This window comes from Drosophila sulfurigaster, chromosome X, assembly GCF_023558435.1.
Source record: "Drosophila sulfurigaster albostrigata strain 15112-1811.04 chromosome X, ASM2355843v2, whole genome shotgun sequence".
NCBI classification, from domain to species: Eukaryota; Metazoa; Arthropoda; class Insecta; order Diptera; family Drosophilidae; genus Drosophila; species Drosophila sulfurigaster.
Window position 1 is genome coordinate 10,561,017 of NC_084885.1, and position 13,993 is coordinate 10,575,009.

The window sequence follows — 13,993 nt, forward strand, 5'->3', positions numbered from 1 at the left end:
GTCCAATATACACAATTTTATATATGTTTTATGGTGCTGCGGCTTATAATTTTGTTGATGTTGTTTTGTGGCTTGTGCCACTGATGAATTATGGCCCAGTGTTATTATATCAGCAGCAGTGCACGGGACAACAGTAAAACAACAACAACAACAAAAACAAAAACAACAAGACAAAAACGAAACACAATCTGTTTATCTGACAAATGGATAATCAAATTTGTGTGTGGGATCAGCAACCACGTGAGGGAGACAGTAGCAACCAAAGTAGCATCTGATCTTCTCTCAAAAGCCTTATCGAATGGAACATTTTAATATCTCTACTCAATTGACTTCCGCTTCAATTGCAATCGCTGCCTGTCGGAGTCTAAGCATTGATTAATCGATCAGCTCAGATTAATTGATAACCTTAGCAATTGATCAGTCACTGATCTTGAAGTCGGATTAAGAAGAAAGTGCGCTACGATCAATAAGCAAGCATAAAAATAAAGTGAAAGCGCTGATCAAATATGAATGAACAAATAATAGTGTTCGGTAAGCATAGAAACTGCTTGCCAGATTCATTAATCGATCTTCACTATGTATAGTCGATCAATTACTTTTACGTGCTTAAGGTGCAGAATTGAATATATGTACATATAAGTAAGTTAAAGTCAGAGTAAGAAAAAGTGAGCTGCGATCAAACACAAAACATATAAGTAAAGATAACAAAACGCTGATCAAATGCGAAACGATCTTGTCAGGGTTAATATTCATTCTTCTCTAATTATTCATTCTTTGCTAAAAGTGTGTAAAATAATATGAAAGTAAGAACTGCAATATCAAAGGGTTGCAACTCCATAAATAAATAGTTAAAGTTAGATAGTCTTGAAATTAGTTGATATATTAAATACAAATACAAATATGATACAAAGTACTTTATATTAAAGAGTTTAAAGTCTTTTTTTTTGGTAAGGCAATGAAACTGATCGCATACAATTGGCAAAAAGATTACCAAATATAACAATAGTAAATTTGGCGAGGTAAAAGAACAACGCGAACCTATTTTTTACTTTATGATCTGTCATTGTCACAAGATCATAAGAACATCATCAGATCATAAAGCACTTATTTACTGTGCTATATTTGAATGCCCATTGACGTCAAGTGAAGTTGAGAAAGTAAAAAAACGTTTTTTGGGGGAAGTTATTAGAGTTTATCCATGGTTAAGGATTAGTTATCGATCTGCACAATAACAATTCCGAGAAATTGAGCTGGTCAAGTGCTTATCATTAGCCTGGACTGTGCTCTTGAGAATAGTTTTGGGAGTTTTTGTTTTTTGCGCAACTCATTGTGAAATAACAAACAAAATGACTTTATGAGCTGTCGTTGCTTGATCTTAAGATTGTAAAGCGCTTATTTGGCTGCTCATTGACGTCACGTGAAGCATAATAAACAGTTATTTTTGGCCAGTGGGAAAACTGAAGCTGCGCAGTAAGTTGAAGAGTTTAAAGTACTTGGATTTGTCATTGACGAAGGAGCCTAAAGAACATTGCTTAAGGAACTGGAAAGTCGGGAACTCGGTAACTAGGAACTGACAATTGAACGCTGACTCAATGTGATGTTTGTTTCTTAAATGGACTCAATCAAATTGAGACTGCGTTATTAATCGTGCACGCTCAATATCAATTAAGGCAAGACACAGTGAGTATGAGTGTGTGAATACGATGATGATGAGTGTGAGTACTCGTATATGAGTATATGTGAATACATTCGATACGAATATTCAACTCTGCATTGGCACAGCTGCATTCTCTGATTCGTTACGATGTTGTTTTCCATTTCGGACATTTGACTAACGATGACTAATTCATTGGGGCGACTTAAGCAGAAATCAATTCCCATGGCAACCCCTCAAACACGTCCCTCCCTCCGTCCCCTCCCTCACTGTGCCACGTCTCGTCTCTCTATCTGTTCGCCCTTAGCGGGAATGCGGCAGCAACTGGTTTAAACCGATGACAATCAGTCCATGAACCCTCCGGCAACGTCATCAGCTGGAACGGTAACTGGGCGTTGTTATGCATCAATTGATCGCTAAATAGGGCCCATGCCACATTGACTGACCGACTGACTGAGGACCGAATCACAGCAGCAGCAACAGCAACATCAACATCAATAGCAAAAGCTAAACAAGTAAGAAGGCATCTGTCGAATGTGCTCGACTGTGAGATACCCGCTACTCATTTTTAGTGAAAGCAAAAAAGGGTGGTAATAGCTTTAAAATATACCAAATTATACTAAAATACCACAAAAATACTAAAAACATACTATGTTATTATAGATCTATTTCTTATACTCTCTCGGTATCATTCCTAAAATATACCGAATGGATATACAAAAAAATACTGAAATATACCATATATCATACCATATCATATAGCTCTATCTATTATAGTCTCTGAGAATGAGATACGGACTTATCTAAATACTATAAATACTCTTATTTAAATGCTTTAAAATAATAATTATTAATACTCGTATACATATTTTACAACGTACAAAAACACGTATACGACATGTGTTTTCTAGAAAAATTGAAATGATTTTGGCAAAACAAAAAAAAAAACAGCATATTAATCTGAAATTCCCTCTAACTAGTTATTTAAATATTCTAAATAATCTTATTTAAAAACTAGAAAAGCCAAACATTTTAAAAAATTGCTTTAATGAAATAAGAAAAATTAATATTTGATATAAATTTCTAATGAATTTCTATAAAATACTTTAATTAATACTTAAATACTTAATCAACGATTAATAAATAATAATGCAAATCGCCTAGATAAATAATTGAGTGAAGTGAAAACACGTATACGACATCTGTTTTCAAGAAATTGTAAATGATTTATCAAAAAATCTATCAATTGTTTAATTATTCATTTAAATATCAATTATAAATCTAAATTCTTTACAATCTTTATATTAAAACAAACAAATAAGATAATTCGCCGAAATAAATAAAAACAATCAATCAATAATAAAATCAAGTATACGACAAGTGGTATTACAAAATGTTCTCTTATTAAAAACGAAAATCATACAGTTGTTTAATTATATTACATTTATATCAATTATGAATTAAATTACTTTACAAATATAAAAAAAAAAATATATGAAAAAGGCTTAGAAAAAATAAAAACGCGTATACGACTATTTTCAATATGCTTAAAAAACATTCCATAAAACATATTTTAATAAAATATATCTAAAAGTTCGCTTTGAGTATTTTGTGAATTTGTAGAGTATTGAAATATTTAAATATGGATTTAAAATTATGATTTTTACAGCTTTGGAATTAATTGCTTTATTATGAAGTGAAAATATAATTTTCAAAAACCAAATGCTCTTCAATTATTCAACATCAAAATAAATAAATATTAAATAGTAATTAAATAGATTAAAAGCTATAAAATCGAAATTAGCAGTCATAGTAATTTGTGCACATGTGTGTAAATAACTATAACAAGCTAATGCATAGTAGCATATTGTTATTTTAATGTAGGTGAGATTAACACACTATTTTGTTGTTGGTTATAATCTGTATCCAATCAACGCCTATAGATAAATGATTGAGTTTGTGGCTAATTGAGCAAACGTGGCGCAGGGAATAAAAAAATGATTACAACAGAAAGAAATAAATAGCTATAATCTAAAGTCGAATCGATAATTACATTTATGGGTGTAAATGTATACTATATGATTTATATGATCTATATCTACATCATTTGAATACCAGTTGGGGAAACTATATTCGAAACTAGATCGTATATCCCGTATACGCAAGGTATAAACAATAACGGCAAGAGCAAGAGCAAAAAGAATAACAATAACAATAACAGTAACAAAGTATCACAATTGTCACATGTCGCTGTAGCTTGTTTATTATTATCGTTATTTATTTATTATCTCTTTTTTGTTGTTGTTGTTGGTGTTGATTTTGCTTTGTTTTCGCTTTATGCAAATAGGATTTAGCATTTAGTTTTTGTTGCTGTTGCTTTTTTTTATACACTCGTATTCGCATTTGCGATTTGATTTAAAATGTTTACAGCGCGTTGTCGTCGTGTGTGTGTGTGTGTGTGTTTATCTGGAGGGCGCTACTGCTTAATTCCGTTTCTATATCTTCCATCTCTCGCAGTGCTGTAATAGAAGTCAGCTTAGCTAACAAGTAATCGCAGTCTCTCTGGCTGTCTGGCTGTCTGTCTGTTAGGCTACTGGTTAAACAAGCTTCAGACATAAATGTCCACGAGTCTGAAGGGCGGCCCCAATAAAAAAAAAGAAACACACACACACAAACGTTTATTGCGGTATATAAAATGTAACTGCATTTCAGTGGAATCTGCGTAATATATCTCTATTTACACTTTGTGCAATAATCTCTCTAAAATAGCAACACGAGTGTTTGTCTTGCATTCATTTCCCTAAGCATTTTGTTTATGACATTTGCTCAGCGCTTACGCCTAAATGCATTTTTAGTTGCTCCCAGCGACTGTTTAGTGGCTCACAGCATTGTGCTAAACGATTAATTGTAATTGTTAAATACAAAATGTAACTACGAAGACATCAACTAGACCAATATTATCCTTTATTATTGATGAAGAGTTTTATTTTTTTGCGCAAAATAAAAACAATCTTTATTTTATGACTTTGCTATGCATTTCTTTCGACGTGCTATTAAATTATTTCCTGCAACACATGTGAATGATAAAAAAACTTTTCAGCACTTGAAATTAAACTCCAAAAATAGATATTTCTAAAGTTAAATATATGTAAGTATGAAATACAGTTTTTTAAATTTATTTTCTTTGACTCTTGATTAGATAATTCAATTTTAATAAAAATAAAATGAATAGCAGTCATAAATTCAAAAAGAATTTTATTTTGAGCGACAAACTTAAAGTCACTAATATACATGATTTCAAAGTTTTTTTTTTTAACTTAACACGGAAATTATATTTGAAGAAAGACATAAAAAACTGTTAAAAAATCTGCAGTCAAGTGTGCTCGACTGTGAGATACCTGTTACCCAATTTTAATAAAAGCAAAACAGTACAGTTTTATTATTAAAATATACCAGATTAATTTGCCGAAAATACCAAAATATACCGAATGTTATATTTTGTATAGAAATATACTCTTGGGTACAACAAGGTGAGGTATTATTCTTAAAATATACCAAATGAATATACTGAAAAATACTTAAATATACCGAATGTTGTATTTGGTAAGTAGAGTACAAAATATTTGTGGAATAATTCTTAAAATATACCAAATTTATTTACTGAAAAAACTACTGAAAAATGACGAATTTTATATTTGGTATATCAATTTACCATTACATTCAAAATATGCTGTAGAGTACAAAATGTGTGTGATATTATTCTTAAAATATACCGAATTCACATGCTGAATACTAAAGTATACCAAATATTGCATTTTATATATCTGAGTACTATTATATTCAAAATATACTATAGAGTACAAAATATACCATATTGTCATTCAAAGCAATTAAAACCGGTTACTAACAGTTGCTTCCTTGTCATATAAAATTGTTTCTTAAAAAGCTTCTACGATGTCAAACTTCTATCCAATGAGTAACGGGTTAAAAAAGCATAAAACAATCATTCAAATACATTTTTTTTTATAACATTTACCGATAACTTATTGCTAAAAGTATTTCTTAATATTACGCATACGCCACCGATACGATTCATGCTGAAAGATACCAGAGTTCACCCCATTTTGTGGGCTTTCTCTGTGGTTCATTTCAGTTCTGTTCAGTTCGGTTTAGTTCATCAATAGGTTTTGCCACAGCTCATCAAGGTGTCAGGCGAGCATCATAAGAATATTGAATGTATTCGCATGCGAAAGCGAACGCGATGGCATAAACAATTAAATGAATTTACAGTCGGATCAGCTAATTTGACTTTCTTTCTTTTTTTGTGTGTGGTTCTTTTTTTTTAATGATGTGCCAAAAGAAATAATGCGCCTGGGCGGCGAATGTGGAGGGAATGTAATTATGCAGCTAATTGTACAATTAATGGAGGATGCCGACCACACAATGGGAACTGGGTAAAAAGTCGTGTGAGTCTTTACATATTTCTGTTATATATGTGCATAGTCATGGCCGAAGGGCATTGCAAGTCTACACAGAGAGAGAGAGAGAGAGAGAGAGAGCGAATGTGAAAGAGAGAAATGCTCACGTTCCGAAATGACTCGCTGTCTGATGCGAACCAATTTAAAGCGGTTCGAACTGAACGAAAATAAAATAAGTATGACGACAACGGTGCGTATACGTGTTGCCAATAAACGCAACAGTCTACTCACAGTCAATCCATCCCCCAGAGGAGATGCAGAGAGCGATGCGAGGGATGCGTGATGTATCGCCTACGCGGTGAGTATTGAGTAAAAGTTTGGCAAAGCAACAAAAAAACTCATCATCATACACACATATTGTGTATTCATATGTTAAATAAATGAGCTCGAATGAAAGTGACAAAACAGCATTGAACTTGACAGCATTCGAATAGCGAATAGCGAAAAACGATTCGCGAATTTCGAAATTCCGAATACCAAAGAACAAAGTGTAAAATTGATAAATATGACAGCGAATTGTTGGGTAAAGAATACCCTCTATAAAGTGGTTAAATGAAATCCTTAACTATTATTTAATATTGATCAACTTTTTCGATTGTGTTTTCCAAATAAATGTCGTCTGTAATGAAGCACATTAAAGTACTTTAAAATTATGTCAAAAGCCACTTAAACATATTAATAAAATATTCATTAAGTTTATAATAATAATATAATGTAATGTTCATTAATATATTCTTATTGCATGATACAAATTAATATAATATTGCATTTAAATGATGTTAAACTAAAAGTAATTTATTTTGTCTTTGCATATTTTGATTATGGTCTAAAAGCAAACTAAGAAAATTGAGAGCAACTGAACACAGTTTTGTTTTGAAAAGTTAAGAGAATTGAAAACTGAACGATGCGGTATGCTTGCACTTAATTACAGGGTATACTCGATAGATGTTAGTTGTTGCCAAGTGAAGGACATTTCAATTGTTTGCTCGTGTTTTTGTTTTTTCTGTCCCTGTCTCGGTCTCTGCTTCTCGTTTTAATCTGAACAAAAAAGTCACTCAAAGTGCAACGTCAATGTGCTAATTTCCCCTCCACCCCTTCCCTTTCCCCCCCAGGCGACAGAACCACATTTCCGAGTGCAGCTCGTTCCCTTCTCTTGACCAACGCTTGTCACATTCCACAAACGAATCGACCATATAAATCGTCATATCTGAAGGCAAATATTTTGATTTCATAGCAAAGTGAATTTATGAACACTTTTGTAATTTGTCGCTTTGCAAATGCGCACTAAAGTGCTTTAATTGCAGGTCGAAATGGATGAGAGGACAGCGGGGGGCACAATGGACACTATGGAAAGTTGGGAGCAAATCGATGGGCGTGGCAAATGCCGATAGTTTATGCATTTTTATGTAAAGCAACTCACCCGCCTTTAGAGCTTGCTGTAATTGCCTGTATATTAAATTAATGCATCATCGAATCGATAACAAATCGCAGTAGTCGATGGCAAGGTATGCACGACTACCAGTTACCCAGTAGTAAAATATAAAGATGAATCTTTAATCGAGACGCATTTTAGGTGTTACTTCAAAGTGCAACAGAAAAAGCACATGAAATTGTTTTTGTGATTGGCTAAGCAACCCTATATTTGTTTGCTTATCACATGGTATCACATTGATAATTGAGCCAGTTAGAGCGGTAGAGCGGTAGAGAAAATTGCGCTTATTAATGCTGGCCATTAAATAGGGTAATTCCCTGTTCAACCCACGTGTCGTCGACGGGATTCCTCTCCACTGTGGAAATTCGAGATGCAACTGCAAATTACGAGATTTCCGAGAATTTTTCACAAATTGAAAACCAATTTCATTTATCGAATTGATTAATTTAACATATTTTTAATGCGGCAGCTACAGCATTTTGGGCTTTTCCTGTAAAACACTTTTTGCATTTTCAATTGGAAAATAACTCCAGGTGGGAAATTTTCTTGAGAAATGTTTAAGAGTTTGTAGAGTCTTGAATTGAAAATGAAACATTTTCAGATGCGAAACATTGTTCAAGAGTTTAAGGAGTTGTAAATTTTAAATTAAACAAAAAAAGGTCAAATTTTTTCCCACTTTTATTGATAGTTTTGTATGTCACCTTTAACTTTCAAATAATAACATTCGGTTTTGCATTTTAATGCTTGTGCACAAATTATTTGAAAGTCACACTCAATTGGCTAAAATAAGGTTAGGTTAGGTTATCCAAATATCGATTTGAGATATTTCTGCATACGTTTTTGAGTGTTTCAAATTATAATTAAATGCTAAGAACAATTTAAAACTAAGAGATACAATATTACAACTTTTATCCAATTTTTATTTTTATGATATTTTTGTATATTTTATATTATTATTGTTATATATATATTAAATCAGTTCAAACTTTAAAAAATAAACAACTTCAACAATTTGCATTTAAATACCTCATAATAATATATTTAACAAATTAGGAAGATAACAAAATTGAAATATAGATCTGGGTTTATATTGTGAATTCTGCGTTTTGCACTTTAGCATATTTTCAAATTGTGAATAAGCATAAAAACAAAATAAAAAAAAAAGATGTTACAACGTTTTTCCTAATTTTGTTTTCGGCTTGTGCGATATTAACTTTTAAATACTGAAAGCTTAACATTTTAATATTTGGTTATGAAATATTATAAAAATCATATTCTATTGTATAAAATAAAACAGAATTTGAATATATATTTAAGATACAATTTTACTTTAGAAATATCTTTACAAATTCTTACACTGCATTTGATAAATTGTTTTTTTAATTTGAATATAATTTTGCTTTGATAAAACAACTCTTAAATTTTTGAAGCTATATTTGGTATTATTATTTTCTTTCTCACATTCTCTTTTTCTTTCTGTCAGCATTTGAGGAATGTTTCGTCTTACCTGTAATGTTGATGTCGTTGCCAATGACGCGTTTCTTGCTCAATATAATTGTGATTGTTGTTTTTGCTGTTGTTGTTGCTGTGCTTATTATAATTGCAGCTTTTTTTGGTTTTGTTATTGTAATTGCGCTCCAATGTTGCTTCCATTCAAATGTTGTATTTGTATTTCAGTTGCAAATATTATATCCTTCGATTCTGCTTGTTATCACATACATAACTAATTAATTTCAAACTGAACCAGGAGTAATTTATATTGCAACACGAGCGGAATTAAGTTAGGGTATTTGGAATGGTATTTCTAATATTTCAGATCGTACTCATAGAGAAGCAAAAAACTCGAACTACTCTTCTAGCTATATAAAGCATTATTAAACACTTGTGTGTACTTACTTGATGGAGATCAATAGATCGATAATCTAGTTGCTGCTAGATTTGTAAACACAAGAAAAGATACGAACAAAATAAATGCGATGATCAACAAAATGAAAAATACTTTTTATTGGCGCGCCTTTCACGCACTTTTATGCTTTGCTTTGCTTTGCTTCGCTTTGCTCTTTTTCTCTTAATGTTTTTCGTTTATTTTTATTGAGCAATACATATGTATGTATAGTATACTATATAGTTTGCGTCTTTGCAGCACGTGAGGATACGTTTTGGTCTGACGATCAGCAAATGAACGAAACTTGCGCCTTGAGCGATCGATGGCAAATAAAGCGAACGAACATCAACTGAACGAAACTTGACGAAAGCAGCCAGGAACGAAACGAACCAAGGAGCAAAAATATAAAGGACCGAACGAAATGTAACGAAACGAAACGCAACGAAACGATAAAATGAAACACACTTTTTTTGGCAACTATATTTCCTTTCGGTTTCGGGTCCAGAGTGCGTCTGTGCTTGGTATTTTTCCATTGGAAAATCACGCAACAAACAAAAAGAATACAAAAGATGAATAACAACAAAAATAACAGCAAATTGTTGAAAAGTGCCTCGAAAACAAAATAGAAAGAGTCCAACGACACAAAGAGAGTGTGAGCGAGAGAGAGGCACAGCAAGAGAGAGGCAAAGAGAATGTTTTCAAATCGAAAAATGAACAAGAATTTCAATTTAGTACAGATTGTATCGCGTTTTTATTTTGTTTTGTCTATATTTTGACTGTTCTTAACTTTGAATTCCTCATGTGATATACCCTAGATTGTGGCCACTGGGGCATGAAGGTCGCCAAGTCTATTCGTTGATTTATTTCCTCATCCTCGGCGTCCTTAATCAAGTATAATCATATTTTGGCACTTATATAATCGAGTGTGAGCATTGCATATGGCGGCAACCTGTTTGATCCGGATTTACCAGTTTCCGCAAGTGCGTCCCTGCCTATCTCGATGAGTCTGTTTGAATGTTTGAGTGTTTGAGTGTCTGTGCCTGCCCAACTGCGTCAGAGAGCAGCAATCGAAGTGTCATCCAAAAATAGATCACATATCGAACCATTAATTCTATTAAAATAAAGCCAACAACAATGATCCCTCGCAGTTATAGCAACATATGTAGCAGCATGTCTGCTCATAAATAAATACTATACCCTATACTCTGTATGCTCGGACATACCGCAGACGACAATTGGGACAATGGACGACATCAACAGTGGCCCAGTCCCGTTGCCATATGCTCATTTGTCATACCCTATTTATGGGTATTTCGATTGGGTAGCAACTGCTTCTTGAGAGAAGAACACAGTTGGGAACGAAGTGGACGGGAATGAAAAGGACTGGAATGAAGTAGAAAGGATAGAATGGAAAAGACTGGAATGAAATAGGAAATAGGAAGGATTGGAAAAGAATAGAATAAAGTATATTGAAATAGAAATGATTGGAATGAACTGGAAAGGACTGGAAAGAACTGAAATGAAGAGTAATGAAATAAAAGTGATGGGAATAGAATGGAAAGGACTGCAATGAAGTGTAATGGAAATGGAATGGAATGAAAAAGACTGGAATGAACTACGAAATAGAGCGAAATGGAATGGAATAGAAAGGAGTGGAATGAAATGAAAAGGATTTGAATGGATTGGAAAAGACTGCAATAAAAAGTAACTGAATAGATGAGAAAGAACTGGAATAAATTACGAAATAGAGCGGAGTGAAATGAAATGGAATGGAAAGGACTGCAATGAAATGGAAAGGATTGGAATGGATTGATTCCAAAGGACTGGAATTAAGTGTAGTGAAATAGAAAGGTTTCGAATGGAGAGGAATGGACTGGAATGAATTAGATAGGATTGGAATGAACGGATTGAATAGACTATGTACGAAAAAATAAACTAAAAGGCATTATGGAAGTATGTCAATTGATTTAATTGATACATTATTTATAACTAAGAGGTGAATACTAGAATTGAAACACCCAAGAGTTGAAATAATTCAACATTTGATATCCTGTTTAACGAGAATGAGGCAGAATAAACTAAAAGCTTTGCACAAATTTGATATGAAATGGAATTGAAACGCAGAAGTTGAAGTTTAAGAAATTCCAAGACACGAACGGAATTGAAACAGAGTCAAAGCATTTGACAGTGAATCCAATGGTCGGTTAAGATTCTCTGTCTGTAGATTTGCTTTGCTTATGTGTATGCTCGCAGAAGAGAACAATAATATGCAACACAGAAAAGAGATAAATACATAAATAAATAAATAAAAACTGTTCGCGTTTCGCAGACTGATGAAAATTGTGCGAATGTGACGTGACGCGGCTTTTTTCGGCTTCACGTTTTCACGTTTCGCGGAAATCGACGCCTGATTATCAAGTACTTGACTGACTGTCTCTCTCGCTCTCTCTCTCTCTTGCTTGCTCTCTCCCCCACTCAGATGTGAGTGTGTGTGAGTGTGTGGCTGTTGTTGTTGAAGAGATTTATGCCTCAGGTGGAGGTCAGCCGATGTCTATCGCTGGGGGTCGACAGTGACTGTGGCTGTGGCTGCCAGGGCCGATCAAGCACAACGCAAGCGTCGATGAAGAGATGAGTGAGTGTGTGCGTAAATGTGTGTGTGTGAGTGTGTGAACTGAGGGCAACATGTGGATGCAACAGATGTGGCGCAATGGTTGTTTCATCTGGAATGAGCTGGAATTGAGCAGAATTCGCGAAAACAAAAAAAAACAAGAATCATCTCTCGGTGGTTCAATGTTGACATTGATGACGCCTTTTCCCCCAGACAGACAAACGCAAAGAAAGAAAGAGAGAGAGAGATGTATGACTAAGCGCATGTCGAATCGTTCATGCATAAAGATATATAATGTAGCTGACTGACTGATGATGATGTCTTCACATCCACCGATCATCATCATCGGTCTGACGTTCTAATGCGACACAGAACTGCCTGACGTCTAATCGCGTTAAACCGGTTCAAAGACTTTGAACCGTCATTTTGCGTCACATCCAACTTGATGCCCGTTATCTCTTACTTGTTACCGGTTACCAGTTACCAGCTACCTGTTACCAGTTACCTGTTACCAGTTACCAGTTACCTGTTACCAGTTACTCGTTACTTGTCACAATGTTACGCTCTGCAGCCCTTTGAGTTGCGGATTCCTCGGGATTATTCCCATAGCGCACATTTTACGTCGCTCGATTTATCCGTATAAATATTCATATAATAATGTGCTACAATTTAAATGCACAATAACAATAATAATAACATTATTTATAACAAGTTCGAGCGTTGCAAAACTTTCCCAAGCTTCGTATGCTAATCTGTTATGAAAAGAAATCAATTGCAATTTGAATATTAAACACAACATGACGACATTTCTGAACATCATCATCATCATCAGCAGTTCACACATACATAATTCTATATAGCATTTATCTATTTTCATATTTAGACAGAGAGAGAGAGAGTGAAAGAGAGAGAGAGAGACAGGTGATAGATGCAGCCTTGAGGAAAGGCCATGCTTAAATTTGTCTCTAAGGCTGTCGAGGGCCAATGAACCGCGTCATTCAATAAATACGTCTCTGCGAAAATTAACCTATTGATAATGTCACCTAGCAAACACACACCCTGTAATCAACGACTGCACCAAATGGGGTATACGATCATCTTATCGCGGCAAAAGTGCAGCTACAGCTACAATCAAATTTTTGCATTTGAAAATTGAAGTGGCGAACCTAAAACAAGTAAGAAAGATACAGTGGAGTGTGCTCGACTGTGAGATACCAGCTACAAATTTTGAAAAAAAAGCAAAACTGTGCGGTATTCATTAAAATATACCAAAAATATAAAAACACCTAAAATATACCAAAGTTAAAATGTGGTTTATTGAAATAGTAATTCAAAATATACCAAAGACTGCAAAATATACCATGTTTTCATCGAAAGCCACTAAGATCCGTAGTAACTATTTGTTTTTCCAAATTCTTAAATAATTTATACAATTTGTATCTGATCACAACCAAATTTTTAGAAATCACAGGTACTGAAGATTTTATTGTATATAGCAAAAATCGACTCTAGCTTAATAAATTCGATTAACCGTAAGATTTCTGTATTGTGAAGCTAGAGACAGATGAAAAGATTAATTATAAAAAGGTTTTTTTATTTCAATATTTCATTCTATGGATTCTTCGTGCATTCAAAGTGCATCAAAGTTTTCATAGACTTGATGAAAATGCATCACATTAACATTTATAGATGACAAAGTTGACATATTGATATGATAATCGATCCCCTGTGGGTAGTAAACAAAAGGTAATACGTGGAAATATCATTTTCCTTTCTAAATTAATATAGCTTTCACTTACAGATAAAATTCAATGCAAGATATTCCCAAGTCAGCGGTAAATTAACGTGGTTTAAACAAACAAAGGTATTGTTTTAACAAATATATTTTTAGATTTTTTCTTGTACCAATTCACGTTGAAAATTCCTTGCTACTCGA

The 13,993-nt window shown here is 33.5% G+C and overlaps 1 long non-coding RNA gene across 2 annotated transcripts; it reads left to right on the plus strand.

Moving 5' to 3' along the window:
- The first annotated feature begins 4,438 nt into the window (after positions 1–4,438).
- Positions 4,439–10,973, plus strand: LOC133847823 (uncharacterized). 2 transcript variants are annotated; one of them, XR_009895191.1, is made up of 3 exons: positions 4,443–4,730; positions 6,015–6,430; positions 9,708–10,973. It is a non-coding gene; the product is annotated as an uncharacterized LOC133847823 (long non-coding RNA). The 2 variants fall into 2 exon arrangements; XR_009895192.1 differs by lacking the exon at positions 6,015–6,430 and having other exon boundaries at positions 4,439–4,730.
- Positions 10,974–13,993: the final 3,020 nt, after the last annotated feature.